Source organism: Pyrus communis, chromosome 12 (genome assembly GCF_963583255.1).
Source record: "Pyrus communis chromosome 12, drPyrComm1.1, whole genome shotgun sequence".
Classification (NCBI taxonomy): domain Eukaryota; kingdom Viridiplantae; phylum Streptophyta; class Magnoliopsida; order Rosales; family Rosaceae; genus Pyrus; species Pyrus communis.
Genome location: NC_084814.1, coordinates 20,965,123 through 20,980,329, shown reverse-complemented (window position 1 = coordinate 20,980,329; position 15,207 = coordinate 20,965,123). Strand labels below are relative to the sequence as shown.

At 38.6% G+C, this 15,207-nt stretch overlaps 1 pseudogene; it reads right to left on the bottom strand.

The window, feature by feature from the left end:
• Positions 1 to 104: 104 nt before the first annotated feature.
• On the bottom strand, positions 105 to 13,474 carry LOC137711712 (elongator complex protein 3-like; annotated as a pseudogene).
• Between the last annotated feature and the right edge of the window lie 1,733 nt (positions 13,475 to 15,207).

Below are 15,207 nucleotides of genomic sequence, written 5' to 3'. Positions count from 1 at the left end.
GATACTATTCATTTTACCTTTTATTTTGTCCTTGTCATTAAAACTCAAAGTTTTCAAGCTATTTTCATTAGTTTTCCTATTAAAAAGAGGTGACCAAAATGAGAGAGTAAATAGCACACACTATTGGAATCTCAAAACAAACAGACTGGTTATGCAATGCAAGTTACAACCTGTTTAGGATAATGTTACAAAATTGTATGAAAACTAGTCTTCTTTATCTCGTCATACGAGATGTTTCACCATGTAAGGCCCTTCGAGCTCGTAGCCTAATTTCCTATAGTAATGACGAGTTCCTACTCCTGAAATAACAGCAATCTTTTTCGATCTATGCTCCCTGCTTGCGATCCGCTCGGCCGCCTCCATCAAAAGGGTACCATAACCCTGTTTGAAACAATTAGGGAATGGAACATGTTATTAGAGAGCATACTCCTATGACTTTCTGAAGTTTGATGGAGCACATTACCCCCAATATATTCATCTCAACACTTACGGTAACATAAAGAGTTGATTACAAGATACATTACCTGGTGTTGCAGCTTGTCAGAATCCCGCCCATGAACTGGAACAGCAGTCCCATAAACATGGAGTTCACGAACAACAGAATACTTCCCCATGAGTTCAGGACAAGTAGTGTTCGGGCCACACTTTCTTAATCGCAGTAATCCAACTAGAATATCCTGTTTACAAAAAGAACAAACACAAATCATGGTAAGTGTCAGTACAGACAACCAGCTCGATCGGTAAAACCCAAGCCTTAAGATTCTGTGCACAAATTACTACGCAAATCAGAGAAACAAGAACTTCTGGAAAAGTGAGATCCTCTGTTCATCTATATATGCTGAAGCGAAATTAAATTAGATATTCTACTCAATATTACAATCATAATCTTTTTAAGTGTTTATCTTCCATCAGCACAACACTTCTGCACATGACAAGCATAGAATGATCATTTCGTTTGACGAAGCACTCTCTCACATATAAAGAACGAATACCAGGCAAGTATCTTCATATGAAAGAAATGTTTCCCTTCCTTCATTTGCCATATAATCACGACGAACAAGCTCCACTTGGTCTGGCCTAATTTTGTGATGTATGTCCTAGAACCAGCAAGAATGTCCACAAGTTGCTCAGGTAGGTAATTTCTATACCTGCCCGTTTTCCAAAGCTCATAGAGTCCAGTTCCACGGATCACGAGTGTTGGATAAATTTTAAGCCCATCTGCTCTGAACGAGGGGGTCTCAAAGAACTCCCGAAAACTCTCCATGTCTCTCACCACGCCTACATTTGGAAGATCAGGCATCATGTGTACAACCACCTAGAGCAAATGCATAAAATTATTAGTGTGAAACAAAAGTAAATCAACATGAACGACAAGAATACACAGCAAAAATGCATATTGTAAACAGTCCTCAAGGCTTTTAATATTGCAGTTCATAAGGATTACGGTCATACAATTACAAACACATGCTTCTTCTTGAACTTAGACAAGGTGAATGGTAACACCAAAACCAACTAGATTATGATAAAATATTCTCGCTGAATTATGGGAGAGCACAATAATTTGAGAAATATATCGAGACTCACAAATTGTTTTGATGAAAGATTAATCTCCTGTCACTGTAGATATAAAAGGTCCAAAATCCGTTCTTTTCCCATGGTGAAGGTAAGTGAGTTTTATGATAAGGTACTAGGCGGACCTTAAAACCAGCATCCTTTGCCAACCAAAAACAATCAGCCACTGCAGCTACGGTATGAGCTCTATTGGTGTCCCGAGCCACATCCTCGTATGTACTCTGAACTCCAATTTCTAGTCTTGTACAACCATAAGAAAGCATTTGTCTCAAGTGAGGTCCAAGGCAATAATCTGGCCTAGTTAACTTTCTGGACCGACCAGATGAACTGGAAACTAGATGGTAAGCTAAAAATTACTGTCAACCAACTTAAACACAAGAATGAGAGATTAAAGGCTTCAAAAATAAACTAAAAACTCACGATTCAATGGTCATTCCAATACATTTAGTAGCACCATGCTCAGAGCAGGCAACTGCCTCTTCAACATTGGCAGAAGTGTGTCCCGATAATGCATCGTGCAGATTTCTAATAAAGTAATCACGGTAATCTACGGGCAACGACATCAAAGTACCGCCCATTAAGATGAACTCAACCTGAAAACACAAATTCAGTACCAGTTATAAGGCGACAACTATGCATATTACTCTATCATGGAAATCTGCAAACCCGAAAATAAATTCTTTAAGCTCTAAACATAGAACAGGCCAAACCTTGTCTACACTGTGACCCAATCTCTTCAGCTGATCTATCCTGCTTCTAGCCTGGCCATGTGGGTTGTATCTAATTAACTTCACTAATCCAATTTTTAACACCAATTCCTTCAAATAATATCTTCATTACAAAGCTCTCAATTTCATGTTGAAAAATCAATCAAGCCAAAAACTTTAAACTTCGAAACGAATCATGAATAACATAAAACTTGACTTCCATATCAAGTGTTCGATAAAATGCGTCACTGAACTAGAGAAAGCCATACCTTGCGCGAATTGCGTGCATGCTAGTAGGCTGGTATCCAGTGTAAGACTGAGTGCTGCACTCGAAGTCCGAATCGGGACCGCCGGGGCAGTACACACAAATATTTCCGGTGGTGGCGATGTGGGGGCTGTTAGAATATATAGTCAATGGTCCATGATTGTGACACTTGTCACAATCTTGGTGTATTGGTTCATTAGTAACTAGTTTTGTAACTGCCTATATAAGGCAAGATTGTTGGATTACTTACTATGAAAGAAATATACTTTACAGAAATAATATCTCCTCTTCTTCCCCCCTCTCTCTCTCTCTCTACTCTCTATCTAGTTCTTGCATACTATAGAAAGATTATAGAAAGATATATAGTTCAATTCATGAAGATTAACATGGTATCACTCGCCATTGTTGCTGACGCGTGATCTTCGATCCTTCTTGCTTCCGCTTCTTCCTTCTTCATCTTCGGTGTTCTCGGTTTCTTTTTCTGATCGGACTCAATCTTCTTTGTTTTTAGGGTTTTGTTGGTGATTATTCATTGTGATTGATTACTGGTTTAGTTTCTAGATCAGTTTCTGGTTTGATTTGTTGTCTGCGATCTTTGCACATTACGTGTTTGTGAAAATATTTGACTGAAATTGGGGTTGTGTTTCAAGAATCTGCAATCTTGCGTGAAACATGGTGACTGCGTCTTAGCTACAGTTACTTCAATCTCCGGTTACGAACCTTATTTAGTCGATCTCGATCTCTGTTAACGTCAAGCTTGATGACTCCAATTATCTTAATTGGCATTTTCAGATGCAACTCTTACTGGAAAGCAATGGGCTTATGGGATTTGTGGACGGATCGACCTCTTGTCCCTCACAAACTGGTGAATCTGGTATTAATTCTTCTATGTCTATTGAGAATGATGATGTTTTGATTTGGAGAATGTATGATAGGGCTATAATGCAATTGATTACTGCGACTTTATCACCTGTGGCTATGTCATGTGCTATTGGGAGTCAAAGTTCGAGAGATCTTTGGAATCGTTTAAAGGAGAAATTCTCCACTGTATCCAAAATCAGTATCTTTCAGATGAAGTCGAACTTGCAGACAATTAAAAAGGGGTCTGATTCCATTTCAGTTTATCTGCAACGCATTAAAGAAGCTAGGGATTATTTGTCAGCTGCTGGAGTGTTCTTTCAGGATTAGGATATTGTAATACTTGCTCTTAATGGCTTGCCTTCTGAATACAATACTTTTCGTTGTATGATCCGAGGTCGTGAAAGTGTCATTACCCTAAAAGACTTTAGGGCACAGTTACTTGCTGAAGAAATCATTGTTGAGAATCATTTGAATGCTTCCTTTATGACTGCTATGGTTGCTAATTCTCAGCCTAAAAATGTATCATCCTCGCAGTTGTTTGGCAATATTCATGGTCAATCTCAATTTACCTCTGGCGGTTACAAAGCTTACAATGGGAATAAACATAAGGGTAAAGGAAAGTATCAGGGACACAGATTCTTCAATCCCAGACCTGTGTACTTAACTCAGGCACCTAGTTTGTCTACTTCTGCATCAGGAATTCTTGGTCACTCTCCAATATCTTCAGTGGGGTCTTCCTCTACCTCTATGCTTCCTACATGTTAGTTATGTAACATTGATGGTCACACTGCTCCATTTTGTGGTGCAAAGCCTTCAGAAAGGCATGGCTGTCAAATCTGTGGCAAAATGAATCATGTGACTTGGTTTTGTTTCTACAATGATAAATGACCTAACTACATTGGCTCTCCTAGTTGGCCACATTCCAATGGGTTCCCATCTGCCCCACCTAACTATCATATACTGCCTCATTCACCTCAATATTCATATCAAGCGTCTCCACAACCACACACACATCAATTACAGTAATCTCCAATGCATGCTATGCACACTGTGTTCAATTCTACACCTCAACCAGCTACTCCATCAGCACCTCCCCAAGTTTGGTTGACTGATTCTGGCGCCACCAATCATATGACTGCTGACATGAACAACTTATCCTTGGCATCACCTTATCCTACCAGTGAGACCATACAAACTGCCAATGGTGAAGGTTTACAAGTCTCCCATGTTGGGAATTCTATTATTCATACTCCAGCAAAACCAATTAAATTAAATTCTGTGTTATATGTTCCCAAGATAACACACAATTTATTGTCATTACATAAGATTTGCCTTGATAATGATTGTTGGCTAATCTTTGATGCCTTTTGTTTTTGGATTCAGGACAAGGCCACAGGGATGATCCTCTACAAAGGGCTATGTAGTAATGGACTCTATCCTATTCATTCCCTTTCCTATCCCAACTTCGGTTCTTCACAAAGTTCACTATCTGCAAAAGCTTTTCTGGGACAACTTGTTAAATCTCAGCTTTGGCATCATAGGTTAGGTCACCCAACAAATCATGTTGTTTCTCTTATGTTACATAAAGCCAATGTACCTGGTACCCCTTCTAAGTCATCTGTTTTGTGCCATCATTGTCTTGAAGGCAAATTTAGCAAATTACCCTTTCCACCTCATGTCAATAAGTCTGTTAAGCTCTTTCAAATTATGCATAGTGACTTGTGGGGTCCTGCACCTTGTGTTTCTGTTGATGGTTACAAATATTATGTAATCTTCATTGATGAATATAGTCGACATTGTTGGCTTTTTCCATTAATAAACAAGTTTGATTTGTACTCTACCATTGTTGCATTCTATTCTTTTGTACTTAATCAGTTCTTTACTCCGATTAAGATTTTACAAAGTGATGGTGGAGGAGAGTATATGAGTCATAGGCTTCAATCTTTTCTTCTGGACAAAGGTATTGTTCATCATAAGTCCTGTCCATACACCCCTGAACAAAATGGGTTAGATGAACGTAAACATAGACATATTATCGAAACCACTGTGACATTATTGCAAACTGCTACACTGCCACATCAATTTTGGTCTTATGCATGTCAAACTGCTATCTATCTGATCAATAGAATGCCAACTGTTATTCTTCAAAACAGGTCACCATTTGAACTCTTATTTGGTAGTGTTCCATTATTATCCCATCTTCGAATTTTTGGTTGTGCCTGTTTTCCTTTGTTAAAACCATTCAACAGCACCAAACTTCAACCCAAAACCACCAGGTGTGTTTTCCTAGGCTATGCTTATAAGTATAAGGGATATATGTGTTATGATGTGCCTAAGAAACGGCTTTACATTTCTAGGCATGTTATTTTTGATGAACAACAGTTCCCATATGCAGATTTACTGACACAAGCCACCATTACTCACCCTAATTCATCAGTTCTCACTTCATCTTCCCTTCCCATAGCAGTGGTTAATACAAACAATGTTATTGTGTCTTCATCACCAACATCTACAAATCCTTCACCTAATCCTCGGTCCATTACTAGTGCACCTGCATCATCTTCTCAGCTCCCTGTGCTACCTGATCCAAGTCCTCTACTAAGTACTGAGAACACTGAGTTTCATCCTGATTCTCTGCAAGCTGTTTTGGATATTCCTCCAATCAATTTGCATCCAATGCAAACTCGAAGCAAAAGTGGTATTTGTAAGAAGAAGGCTTTCCTTGCATCTGCTCAAGCCTGTGAAGGGATTGATTTGTCTCTAATTGAGCCCAGCTCTTATAAGTCAGCTCTTAAAAATCCTATATGGTTCAAAGCTATGTAAGAAGAACTGGCTGCTCTCCAAGCTCAGGGTACTTCTCTTGGAATTTTTTGTCCCTTAATCTTGCAATATCAGATGTATCTGCAGCTATAGGCCTTTCCATGGAAAACATGTCTAAAGAAGAATTAAACGAGACCAAGGATGTGATGCACTCAATTCTCAAAGGAGTGAGCTGTAAATACTTCTCCGTGTCTCTATTAGTATTCTCTCCTCCAACGCTAGTGGTCATTATCATCCTGTTATATCTTGTCTTTGCTGGCAGGTAGGCCGGAAAGCCCTAATTATTTAATTCGGAAAATGGCCATCAGTATTGCTTGTGTTCTCCAAGGTGATAGACCCCAGCAATCCTCTATACCTTGATGATAGCTGCACTGGGGACACTATCGACTGGGAATTTGGGTTGTCTACCCTTGAAAAAGAACTCCGGGCACCTTAAATTGCATACAACAGGGTATCGACAATCCTGAAACATCTACCTCAGTGCTGAAAAAGGGCTTAACCCCATAAATCCAGTGATGGTATAGCAAGTAATGGTACGAGTAGAAATTGGAAATCATATGAATCTAAGTTGGTTGATCCAGTTGCACTAAACTACGAGTAGGTCTCGGACGACGATGAAAATGACGATGCTAATGAAATGAGAGTCTGATGTTTCAAGTGAGTCATCTTTACAGCCATATGATTCGTGTAATTTTCAGGAGCCAAGGATAATATTCATCCCGCTTGTGTAATTTTCACAATTGGTCGACGTAGTTGCTGCACTTCGGAATTCTGATGATGCTGATTGGTTTAAAATTTTGTCAAATGTTCTTACAATAATCATAGGTTCTAAAGGCTAGTCGGACGGTGAGCAGAGGCCTAGCGCCTATGCGGCTAGGCGGGCGTCCAGGCGGCCTAAGCGGATTTATGTAAATTTATTATATATCATGCAAGTAAGTGCCTATTTACACCTAAAAAAAAACTATACTTGTATGAATAATAAAAGAATGATAAAATGCAAAAATAGAAGTAGAAGAATACACAAAGTATATACATTCAAAAAGTGCAATATTTAAAAAACAGTAAGCATATAATCATAATGAGGAGTATTCTTGGACGATACATTAAATTCTTCTTGTTCATGATCCTTGCATTGGATTGGACATAGACTAAATTATTTAACCTTGTTGTATCTAATTTATTTCTTTTCTTTGTATGTATCCCGTCAAAAGTGCTCCAATTCGTTTTACTATTGGATGAATTTGTAGTAAATCCATCATTTGCAAATTAGGTACACCATTTCTATAAGTATACCACCATGAAACCAGAAAAGAAAAAAAGCACACAATTAATAATAATAAAAAAACCGCCTAGCCCGCCTATGCGCAGCATGCCTAGCTCCAAACCGATTTTTCGAAACGATTTGCCCTAAATCACAGTGGGTAGGGGTGGACACTTGGAACCGAAAACCCAAACCGAAACACAAGCCAAATCGGACCGCACCGAACAGTTCGATTTTACGGTTTTGAAATGGTTTCAGTTTTGAAACCAAACCGCAATGTAGAAAACGGTTTGGTTTCGGTTTTGGCTTTTGAAAACCACGCCGAAACTGAACCGCACCGCAAATATTAATAAACATTAAATGAAATGTCCATATTAGATGTCATGGTTTAATTAGTTGTTTGTTAGAATTCATATATTTAGTATGGACTCAACTACACTAGAATGTCATCATTCATCACTCAATGCACTGATGGTAGGAGCTGTGCATTTGCTGCAAGCTTTTGGCTTCATAATCGCACTTATTTGATTTTAGGGAGCAAGGGTGCTCAGCTTGGAAAACATATTGATGCTACACTTGGCAACGGCAACCTAAGAGAATAGGAGAAGATTTAAATGAATGGCTTGCTGTCAACAGTGCCTGGAGAAGATTTACCCCACAAACTAGTGCCTGCCAATTTTTAGTTTGTTTCGTCCATTATATGGTTGATACGCGGTTAAAAGTTTTGTTTCATGTCAAAGAACTTATTTGATTTTTGGAGCTGTGTATTTGCTGCTAGTTTGCTGCAGACAGTATCCCAATTTTATATGAAAATACTAAAACATCATCAACCAACAGAAATACTAATATTAATGGATCTGGTTGACGGGTCGGGTCCAAAATGTCAGGTCTATCAGGAAGGAAGAAATCATGCATCATATGACTTTTTGTTCAATTTTCATAGGCTATACAAATTGTTTGAACAGAAAATTCGGGTCTTTTAACAAATATTTAACAGATAGAACTCAAAAATTTTAAGAACGAAAACAAAAGGTTCGAAATTTACTCAAACCCAACAATAATAGACAAAATTAAAATTAATTAGAGCAAGGTCAGGGTACAAATTTGAAAATCCAAAAACCAAAATTATACGCAAAATATCAGAATTCATAACACAAAGAACTCACCGAAATCGAATCGTATGGAGAGAATGAACCATTAGGATATGAGGAATGAGGTTAGACTTGGCATTTGGACCTGACCCGACCTGACCTGTTAATATTAGTATTTGGGTGGATGTTTAACGGGTCGGGTCGCTAACGGGTGAACCCGTTAAAAATCCATTAAATAATGGGTCACTTTAGGTCAACCCGTTAGTTGATGATATTTTTGTAATTTCAATAAAGTCTTCACAACAAAAAATAAACTCTATACAAAAAAAATAAAATAATAATAATAATTGTTAAAGGGAGAAACGGATTGGATTTGGATGACCTGTTAGCTTAACAGGTCGGGTTCGGATAATTCGTTAACTTAACGGGTCTGATTGAACCCGATCCAAAACCCAATAAATCCGACCCGTTTACAGGCCTAAATGAGGCAAAGTAGGGGCTACTATGAGTGAGTTTGGGTTGCGAATTTCAAATTTCTCATTCGGGGAAAGGATGAGGATTCTAGGTTGGGGAAAGCAAGGAGGAGGGAGAAAAAGGAGGATGCCCAAAATAGCAAAACGATTTCTAGGGTTTGATGGAGTCTGCAGCCAGTTGGACTTGCTAGAGAGTTTTATCACTGTGTTGTCGAAGAGAAATAACGCCAGCTACGAACTCGGCAGAAAGAATGGCAACCTTGTAATAACACAAACTAAGAAAAGGTAAAATCGGAACTACACTGTGCTTATGAACAGTGTTTCGGTTGATATTCAGTTTGTGTATATATTGAATTTCTTCGCAAAATTCACACCCACGCACCGCACCAAAATAAAAAATCGTTTCTCCCTCTCTCTCTCTCTCTCTCTCTCTCTCTCTCTCTCGGTTTCTTTTTACAGAGACCCTCTCTCTGTCACACTCACGCTGATTCTTTCGCCAGAAAGATCATTCGTCGAAAGAAAGAACAACAATGTCAGGAGACCGAGTAGACGAACAAGAACTGACCAAGATGGCGTTCGAGATTAATGGAACAAAGCAGAATCCATCCATGAAGTCAGAAGTTGATATTCTACTGATGTCTGAGTTTGAGTTTGAGTTCGAGTTTGTTAAACAATCAGTTGCTGGAAAGCTTCGAGGGGATGAAGAGAGGTCAGACCTGCAATGTTTTCAAGAACTCATCAAGGTTTTAGACATTGATCAATGTGGGGCAACCCGATCAGAAGTCGATACACTATTGAGCGCAGAGTTTGCAACCGTTACAAAGTGTATTGCTGGAAAACCCATCACCGGAAAATATCGGTCCTCTGCGCGGTGGAAAACTTCGGAACGCTTCAAGATTTCGGTGGGTGACATCAAGAAAGTAATTCAACGAGTATTCAAATCTGCGAAGCTCCTTTTTGAAAGCAAACCAGCCCAAGACCTGAAAGCTTTCATTAACTTAGTTGGCTATTTTTCGAAGGGGGTCCAGTGCATTATCTTCATAGTTGAAGCCGCAACTTTCTTGTGTCCATACTTGTTTGAGGGGGTTAATTTCATAAGACAGATGACAATTTTTGTCAGCAAAGTTGTCAGAGCTTGTTCGTGTGCAATGAAAGAGTTTCTAACAGAAACTATTCAGTTTGCAACCAATAGTTATAGCTTTCGAGGATTACAGTCTGAAGCAGAAGATCAGCATCAAGATTGAAGAATAAAAAAGTAATAAGAAAAATAGCTAGATAGATTCATTAAGAGGTTCTTCTGGTTCAAGTTTGCTGTTGAAAATTTGTCTTCTTTGGACGTCGTCCAATTCAATGTGCTAACAATAAAGTCTTAGTCATTTGTTGTATAAAGTATAAACTAGTCTTTTTTTGGATTGTTTCCCTTCAAGCTCAGGCAATCTTTTTCTATCGATGCTCCTTGCTAGCAATCCGCTCGGACTCCTCCAGGGTACCATAATCCTGTTTGAATCAATCAGAGTACATTATCACCCAATAAATTAATCTCAACACTAACGGTAACATAAAACAGTTGATGTAGAAGCTACATTACCTGGTGTTGCAGCTTGTCAGAATTCACCCATGAACTGGAACAGCAGTCCCATAAACATGGAGCTCACGAACACCAGAGCACTACTCATTGATCTGGGACAAGTAGTATTCCCGCCAAGCATTTGGGACAAGTAGTATTCTGGCCTCACTTTCTTAATCGTAGCAACCCAACGAGAGAATCCTGTTTACGAAAAGAATAATAACAAAATCATGTTACACAACCTGCTCACCTGGAAAAACTCAAGCCATAAGAACGTGTGCACAAATTACTAAGCAAATCCGACACACGCAAATTTCACATGACAAGAACAGAATGATCATTTCGTGTGAAGAAGCACTCTATCACATATATAGAAGGAATACCTGGCGAGTTTCTTCATACGAAAGAAATGTTTCCCATCCTTCATTTGCCGCACAAGCTCCACTTGGTCTGGTTTTGGATGTATGTCCTAAATTGCAGCAACCCAATGAGAATATCCTGTTTAATGATAGAATAAAAACAAAATCCTCTTAAGTATCAGTATACACAACCTGCTCATGAGAGAAAACGCAAGCCATAAGATTCTGTCACAAATCAATATGCAAATCAGAGAAACAGCAAGTTCTGGAACGGTGAGATCCTAAGTTCATCTATATGCTGAAGCGAAAATTAGATATTCTACTCAATGTTACAATCATCATCTCCCCAAGTATTCATCTTTTATCAGCGCAACACATTTGCACATAAGAAGAATAGAATGATGATTTCATGTGAAGAAGCACTCTCTCACACATATATATATAAAGGAATACGTGGCGAGTATCTTCATATGAAAGAAATGTTTCTCATCCTTCACATGCCTTATAATCACAATGAACAAGCTCCACTTGTTCCGGCCTAATTTTGTGATGTTTGTCCTAGAACCATCAAGAATGTTCGGTAATGTTTTATTCTAGGGTTAGGCCCAAGTCTTCCATCCGAGCCAAAGGTAACTCCCAAAGATTTCCTTTCTCAACCCCAGAAGTTACTATAGGCATTGGAATGTCTCGCTGAACTCTGTAAACACGTGTCCAAGGGGGCACCATGGCTAGGATCTGTGCCAAAATGTCCACAAGTTGCTCAGGTGGGTAATTTCTATGCCTGAATATGGAGATAATAAACTACCACCAACATCGCTGAAAAGAAGGGAATCAACAATACAAACATACCTGCCGGTTCCCAAAGCTCACAGAGTCCAGTTCCACGGATCACGAGTGTTGGATAAATTTTAAGCCCATCTGCTCTGAACGAGGGGCTCTCAAACTCCCGGGATACTACCTATGTCTCACCCTAACCCTTCATTTGGAAGATTAGGCATCATGCGTCTGACAACCAAGAGGAAATGCTTAAAATCATTAGGGTGGAAAAAAAAAATAGTAAATCAACATGAACGACTAGCACACACTGCAAAATGCATATTGTAAATAGTCCAGAAAGTACTAGGTATAATCGGCTTTGCATAAAAATTATTGCCATACAAAGCCTCGTCTGAACTTAGAGAAGATGATTGGTAAAACCAAAACCAACTAGAGTTCCATAAAATGTTCGAGCTGAGTTAAGGGAGAGCACAACATATTCTGAACACTGGCGGAGCCAAGTTAAGGGCTGCCCTGGGCTGTAGCTTGCGGTGAAAAATAAAATTTTACATGTAATTTTGATTGATTTTCGAATGTAGCCCATCAAATATTTAGTCACTAATTCGAATTCTTTAGGTTTAACTATATAAAATTATATAATACAGTTTGCAAACCATCTCTTTTTCTTACATTATTTTTCTCATCGCTTCTTGTACGTGTACAAGTTTGGATTTGTTTAATTTTAACACGTATTTGTTTAATTACAAAATTGTTTGGCTCACCTTGTGAATTTTTTAAGCTAGCTGATACTATGAAAAATAAGGTATCAAGTTTCTTTATTTATAAAGATTTAAAATTTTGAGCTAGCCCACCCGGTAAAAAGTTTCTAGCTAACTCCGCTATTGATTCTGAAGTTAAAATTTAGTGAAGTGTAAACCAATTTATATACATGACTGCAAAGATGGGTACTAAGATCTTCAAAAATGAAACTAAAAACTCACGTTTTTAACGGTCATTCCAATACATTTAGCAGCACCGTGCACATAGTAGGCAACAGCCTCTTCCACAGTGGCCAAATAACGCATCGTGCAGATTCCTAATAAAGTAATCATGGTAATCCGCGGGCAACGTGCAGATTTCTAAGATTGTAATCACGGTAATCTGTGGGCAACGACTATGCATATTACAGCATATCCGAAAGAAGGCAACAACTATGCATATTACTGCATATCCGAAGTTGGAAATACAGAAACAGTCACAACCTTGTCTACAATATTATGACCCAATCTCTTCCGTTCATATGCGTTGTATCTAAAAACGCAAAACCAGACAATTAACAACCAAATTAACTCCACTAATTCTATATTAAAACACCATGTTTCTTCAAAAATAATATCTTAATTACAGAGCTCTCACTTTCATACAGTCAAATTAATCAAGCCGAAAACTTTCAACTTCGAAACGAACCAAGAATAACATAAAACTTCAATTGCCTACAAAAAAAGTTCGATAAAATGCGCCAAAGAACTAACCAAAGCCGTAGCTATCCCGAATTGCGCGCGCATGCTAGTAGACTCTATCCAATGTAAGACTGAGTGCTGTACACGAAAATATTCGCGGTGGTGGCGATGTGGGGGCACCGGCCGGTGAGGCTTCGACTCCACGGCTCCGACGGCAGTTCGCTTGGCCCGGAGCTTGGGGAGAAGAGCCCCGCGGTCTGACTCAGGCAGAGCCGCGATCATTCGAGCTGCTGGCCGTGCATGGGGCACGAGGCGGTTATTTTCAAAATTCCCGATAAATCCATTAAATATTCTTGGCCGGTTTATAACGTGCTAATTTAAAAGTTGGCTAAATTTGTAAGATAATATATTATAAAATATTTATATAGGTCTCATTCTCATATAACGTACTAACCTTCATGCACGCGCTCATGCTTGTGCAGAAGGCATTTTTTGAATCACCGCATGCTATGCGCGACTTACACGTTTTAAATGTATTTTATATGCGTAAATTGACAAAAAGAAAGTCAAATATTTGAAGCAAACGAATAATCTTAGATCATGAAGAAACCCCTTATAAACTAATTAAAGCAGCTGAAGCCACGTAATAAAATCAGTCTCTATTGAATTTACATTAAGAATAGAGAAAATAATATTTAATAAACAACTAATTGAATTACATTATTGCTAGCTCATTGTGAGGCTAAATCCACCCCCCTCTCCCTTAGTCTAGATAATATCGTTTGTTAAAAAAAAAAAAATCATTTGACAAATAATTTAATTACATTATTATCCACGTCCGGAAGACATTTTTTATAGCCAGCATTACATGTCTTTTAAGATGTTTTGAACGTGTTTAAAAATAGAGAAAATAATATTTAATAAACAACTGATTGAATTACATTATTGCTAGCTTATTGTGAGGTACTAATTATTAAAAAAAACCTGTACAAAAAAATTAATCATTAAACAACACTATTAAAATGACAAAAATACCCCTGCCACATTTGATGCATTATTTGGTTTGTTTTTGAAGTTTTTTGTTTGAGGAACATTTCTGTCTAATTATTTTTGGTGAAGCTTGTAACACCAAAAAACACTTTATTGGGCCATTGGCTTTATATATAAGATAAATAAATGAATAACTTTTTGATACATAGTACTTATAATCTAGAGTTAATCTCAGTTTACTATCCTAAAGTTTTTTGGTTTTCAACATTTGGTACATGAAGGTTTTTTCATTCCAGAGTGGTACATAAAGTTATAATTTTGGGACACTTTCATACATCTGTTAAGGTTGCTGTTAAGTTTTCCTTTAACTGATGACGTGTCATCCACGTGGACAATGATTAAGCATCACGTGTCACATCCTAATCCAGGCTCCACCACACATCCTAATCCAGGCTCCACCACATCTCGGGCTCGACTCCAACATAGCACGATATTATCCGTTTTGGGCCCTGACCACGCCCTCACGGTTTTGTTTCTGGGAACTCAGACGAGAACTTCCCACTGGGTCACCCATCCTGAAATTGCTCTCGCGCGAACTTGCTTAACTTCGGAGTTCCGATAGAACCCGAAGCCAGTGAGCTCCCAAAAGGCCTCGCGCTATATGGAGGTGGGCATGTACATATAAGGTATAGAGGATCCTCTTCCTTGGACGATATGGGATCTAACAACACGTGGATATTAAAAAGGAAAATAAATTAATAAAATAATAAAAACTAAAAAAATTAAAATAAAATAAAAATTTGGGCGTCTGCACCTACCCTTCTCCCTCACCCCTTCCGACCCCCCCTCCCTTATCCCCCATGCACCCACCCTTCCCCCTCCCTTTTCGACTCCACCCACTCCATTTCTCTCTTTCCCTCCCACATCTCTCTGACACACAGCACACTGCTCCGTCCTAATTCAAACTGTAAACCCTAATCTCCCCAATTCCCTTCTCCGATTCTTCCATTTCCAATGGCCTCTGA